The sequence below is a fragment of the Octopus bimaculoides genome, chromosome 5 (assembly GCF_001194135.2).
Source record: "Octopus bimaculoides isolate UCB-OBI-ISO-001 chromosome 5, ASM119413v2, whole genome shotgun sequence".
Taxonomy (NCBI): Eukaryota; Metazoa; Mollusca; class Cephalopoda; order Octopoda; family Octopodidae; genus Octopus; species Octopus bimaculoides.
This window is the reverse complement of record NC_068985.1, coordinates 98669501-98674700: the sequence shown is the minus strand read 5'-3', so window position 1 is coordinate 98674700 and position 5200 is coordinate 98669501. Positions and strand designations below refer to the sequence as shown.

Below are 5200 nucleotides of genomic sequence, written 5' to 3'. Positions count from 1 at the left end.
TATATATATATATATATATTACGGAGGTGTAATTGCATACCAAGTGACCTGATCTGAGATCGTGTGCTGGAACGAAAACAATTGCAGCGTGGAAGGTGTTTATAAGCCATTTAAGAAACACACAAAAACAGTTAGATTCCCTTCAACATTTAAATTTAACTTACCAAAATATTTTCGTCGCTTTGAAACCGCGACCTGTTCACTGACATAATTCCGTGCTGCAGCATCTTCATCACACAACGGCTCACAGATGCATACCAGTGAACTAATGAAGGGAAGACACACTCGAGAAAATTGATAAGGTTTGCATGTGTTTAGCAATAGTTTGATTCGGTTTGACATAACTTCAAATTTAGTGGAAGTATGACATATGCGTGGAGGCGCAATGGCCCAGTGGTTAGGGCAGTGGACTTGCGGTCGGAAGATCGCGGTTTCGATTCCCAGACCGGGCGTTGTGTGTGTTTATTGAGCGAAAACACCTAAAAGCTCCACGAGGCTCCGGCAGGGGGTTGTGGCGACCCTTGTTGTACTCTTTCGCCACAACCTTTTCTCATTCTTTCTTCCTGTTTCTTGAGTAAAGCTGCGATGGACTGGCGTCCCATCCAGCTGTCGGGGAACACATACGCCATAGAAACAGGAAACCAGGCCCCACGAAGCTGATGTGTCTTACGCTCTTTATATAATGTAAGCTCAGTTAGACTAGTATCATACATTCATATCCAAACGAAAAGCGATGGTGCATAAAACACACACACAAAATGAATATATATATATATATATTAATATGTCCACGGCAATTGGGTCGTTGAACTCCAACACGTTATAACATTACTATAAATTAATTTATATCTATTTATTACACATCTTTATTGCGTAATTATGGAATTATTATGAAACAGATGCTGGAAGTAATATAGTAATACATACATGCATATATATATATATATATATATATATATATATATATATATTATTATATAATATTATATGTATTTATTTTCTCTTAGTTAATAATTAACTCCGACAAAATAAATTGGTTAATACATACCAGGGTAGCAAAGATCACAAAATGACTGTGGTGTAACTCCTGTTTATGAGGTAGAGACTCCCTGTTATTTTGGGTATTTGAGTAAATATTAAAAAATAATGAATGGAGTAATACGCATATATTTACACACACACACACACATACACACACACATACACATACACACGCTAACACATCTGCTTAAAGCACCGCGCTTTCAGATCGAACCTGGAATAACGTGGTTGCGCAGCAGACAATTCTGAACTAAATAGTCATGCCTTTTCCCATAATAAGAAAGTAAAGGAAATATATCCTTTCTGGCACAGTTGAATTCCATTTTTTTTTTTTTTTTTGCATTTTAGACATTATTTTTTTCTCTTCAATCGATTTTTATAATCGTGAATTATATTATAGTCAGATGAAATTTCTGTGACATTTGGTGCAATTTATTATTACATTTAAATATTTATAACTATTTTGACAAGAAATTAAACAAATATATGTTTTTGTTTGTTTGTTTGTTTACTATGACCATCCCTTTACTGTATCTTAACCATACATAGGTCAGTCAACAGAAGTCATTAAGTGCAAGTATGAATTTGTTCAATTTGCACTTGATGACTTATTTTTCAGGAAATTTTTGTTAGAATATTACTCTTTAGTGCAGTGAATTGTTGCTGTTGTAAATAGTATTATTATTATTATTATTATTATTATTATTATTATTATTATATTTGAAAGCTCCGACAAAGTATTACAACTCTCAAAAGACCGCCGTCCATTTGTCTATAGAATAGATATTTGGGGATAGTATAGGTGAATGTCGTAAGGGGCTGGAGCAGTGAATTACTGACGACTGTTTCGTTAAGATTCCAGCACCGATATCAAATTCAGTGCCCTGTGTGCGTGCGTGCGTGCGCGCGCGCGTTTAAGTAGGAGAGAAAAAGGCTCGGTTTAACGCGTGCATTATTATACCCTATGTCAGTGTTACAAGTAGGGTCATAAAGATATAATGATTTAAAGGGTTCAAAATTTCTATGGTTGAATGGGGTTTGCTTAAAGTAGATACATTGAAGTCATAAAACGTAAAAACAAAACTGATGGATTGCTTTCGTCGGAGAGCTTCATATCTCCGGATTTTAGAATTTAGTAAAATATTGTAAAAACAACAATGCAAAATATCGAAGTAAAATAATAATAATAATAATATATGGAATAGCAACAAAAAAAAGATGGTATAAACACACGCCAGAAAAGGTCACAGAAAACGAGAAAGCAACCATACTCTGGGATACACACAGACAGAGAAATGAAGGCAAATAGACCAGATATAGTTGTCAAAGATCATGAAGAAAAAAAATGCTTTCTAATTGATGTATCAATACCAGCAGATGACAACGTTTCCCTAAAAGAAATGGAAAAACTTTCAAAATACAAAGACCTGGAAATAGAGGTAACTCGAATGTGAAACCTAAAAACAGAAACAATTCCTATCATAGTAGGTGCCTTAGGTATAATAAAAAAATATTCAGACAAATACATAACAAAAACACCAGGACTTACAAATATATATAACATACAGAAAATTGCACTACTGGGCACTGCACACATCCTAAGTAAATCACTCAATACAGTAACCATAAGAGCATCACAGCAAACCACAACACATACCCAAGGCACAGAGAGCTGCGCTCGATAGTGAAGTGAAAGCACGTTATAAAAATAAAACTACTGAACAATAATAATAATAATAATAATAATAATAATAATAATAATAATAATAATAATAATAAAATATGCTGCATTATAAATTAAGTAAGTTTTCTCTTTACTTTGTTACATTTATGTATTTGTTTTGCAAGATTCCTGACGTGAAATTGAGTGTTGAAACAAATATTGTTATATTTCGGGACGATCATTTTTTGTGGTTTGCTGCCTTAATTTCTCTATCTGTGTGTATTGGCATATCCCAGAGTATGGTTGCTTTCTAGTTTTCTGTGACCTTTTCTGGCGTGTGTTTATACCATCCTTTCGGGGTCCATAAATTAAATACTAGTCCCCTCACCACCAAATTTCAGCCCTTGTGCCCTTCGTAGAAAGGATTATTATTATCATTATGGCGGTGAGATGGCAGAATCGTTAGCAGGCTGGACAAGATGCTTAGCAGCATTCCGTCTGTCTTTACGTTCAGAGTTCAAAATTCTGTCGAAGGTTGATTTTGCCTTTCAACCATTCATGTTTCGGTAAAAATAAGTATCAGTTGTGCACAGAGGTTGATGTAATCAACTTACCTCCCCACCCCCACACCCGATATTACTGGCCTTGTGCCAACATTTGAAACCTTTATTATTAAGGCGGTGAGCTGGCAGACTCGTTAGCGAACTGGCAGAATCTTTACGTTCTGAGTTTAATTCCGCCGAGATCGACTTAGTCTTTTGTTCTTTCGAGGTCGATAAAATACGAAGTAGTCAAGAACTGGGGTCGATACAACCTGAGTGGTCCCTTCTCTAATATTCCTATAATAAAAAGATTATCATCATTTTTATCTCCCACTTACAGTTTAGTGCTTCTTCCTTTGCCGTTCTCTGTCTTCTTTCTCCCTTTTTTCTGTACACACCTGGTTAATACATTGGTGACTTGTGCTAAATTATGAAGCATCTAGCATCTTTTCCTTGAAGTTTCTTTCTTCTAGAAAATTAGTTTTCCTTGCTAGCTAGCTTTCTTCAAGACAATTGTTAAACCTCTAATTATAAATACTTATCACTGAATTAATAACTTTTTCTCTTTTCTTATTTATTATAATCCAATATAATTTGGGTCCACTCGCTGTTTTTCTGTTTTTATTAAGAATTAGTTATCATCTCTAAATTATTCACTTAAAGTTTCTTCCCATTCTTCTTTGTACAACTTATTTCCTTCTCTCTGTACGTATTCATAGATTTCTGAGTACTTAGTTATAAACTAACAGACTGACCTTCTCAAAATCACCATTCTTTTTGTACCCTTGATAATCTCCTCTCAAATTTCAGTATGATATAAAATTGCGTTTTACATTATATAGTTTTTTAAAAAAACCCAACGTTTTCAAGACTTTCATCTCATTATAAACTAAAAATCCGTAGGTGAAATCAAGTGCATTTTGTTTCGTAAGGTCATAGAGAACGAAACATATGGTCAACTGTAACGAATCATTTGTATTTTATTTAATACGATACATACTATTATTCTCGACGTCTAACTCTGTCGAGATTTCATATTTGAGAGTGTCTTTAACCTCATTATTAGCCTTCCTTAAACATTATATACACGCACTCACATACACACACATATGTGTGTGCACATATATATATATCTATACACACACACACACACACATACATATATATATATATATATCTATATATATATATATATACACATGCATACATACATACATACATTCATACATACGCACATATATGTGCATGTGTCTGAGGTGTGTGTGATTGTGTTTGTATGTGTGTCTGTGAGTGTGCGTGTCTGTATACCATATTGTCAAGAACGATACATGAGTGCGCTGTACGAAAAAACATTTTAAAAAGAAGAAAAGAAGCGTTGTTGCAGAACAACATAGGCAAAGTGTTTTTGTTGAGTGGAGTAACATGGTCTAAAATCCACCTCATGCTCTCTTCTTCCTGATCTGGTCCCCAATGTTCCAAGTACCAGGCAAAAAGGTGTCATACTACAAAAATTAGGGATCCATAACCCAGATGTATTGATTCTGTTCTCCTGTACCGTCAAAGCCCGCATCGTATGTCAACTTCTTCTTGCCGGAGTTTGTCTAAAAATTCAGAATACGACACACCTAAGCGAACCACGATGTGACACTTCACATGACTTGTCATGGTTGAGATTTTTGAACAGGTTTACGCCTGTTCTGCTAGTATTTATTATTAGAGTCGTTGACATAAGACTGGGTTTATCAGTTCTTTTCATAGGTCATGTTTTTGTTCTGCGGCCTTCTAGCAACCTTCCTCAGCAAGCACGTCTAGTGGCGGGTGTCGCTTTAATCACCGATGAGCCGACAGTATAACAGGTTGTACTAGATCACATGTTACCAGAACTCAAATCAATCTGACACACCCATATATAGATATGCATGCATACATATATATACATATATATATATATATA

The 5200-nt window shown here is 34.9% G+C and overlaps 1 long non-coding RNA gene across 1 annotated transcript in view; it reads right to left on the bottom strand.

The window, feature by feature from the left end:
- LOC128247857 (uncharacterized) overlaps positions 1-5200 on the bottom strand; it is a 95866-nt gene that overhangs the window by 2194 nt on the left and 88472 nt on the right. Inside the window, exon 3 of the long non-coding RNA XR_008264181.1 lies at positions 165-265. This is a non-coding gene — a long non-coding RNA (uncharacterized LOC128247857). The remainder of the gene's footprint in view (positions 1-164; positions 266-5200) is intronic.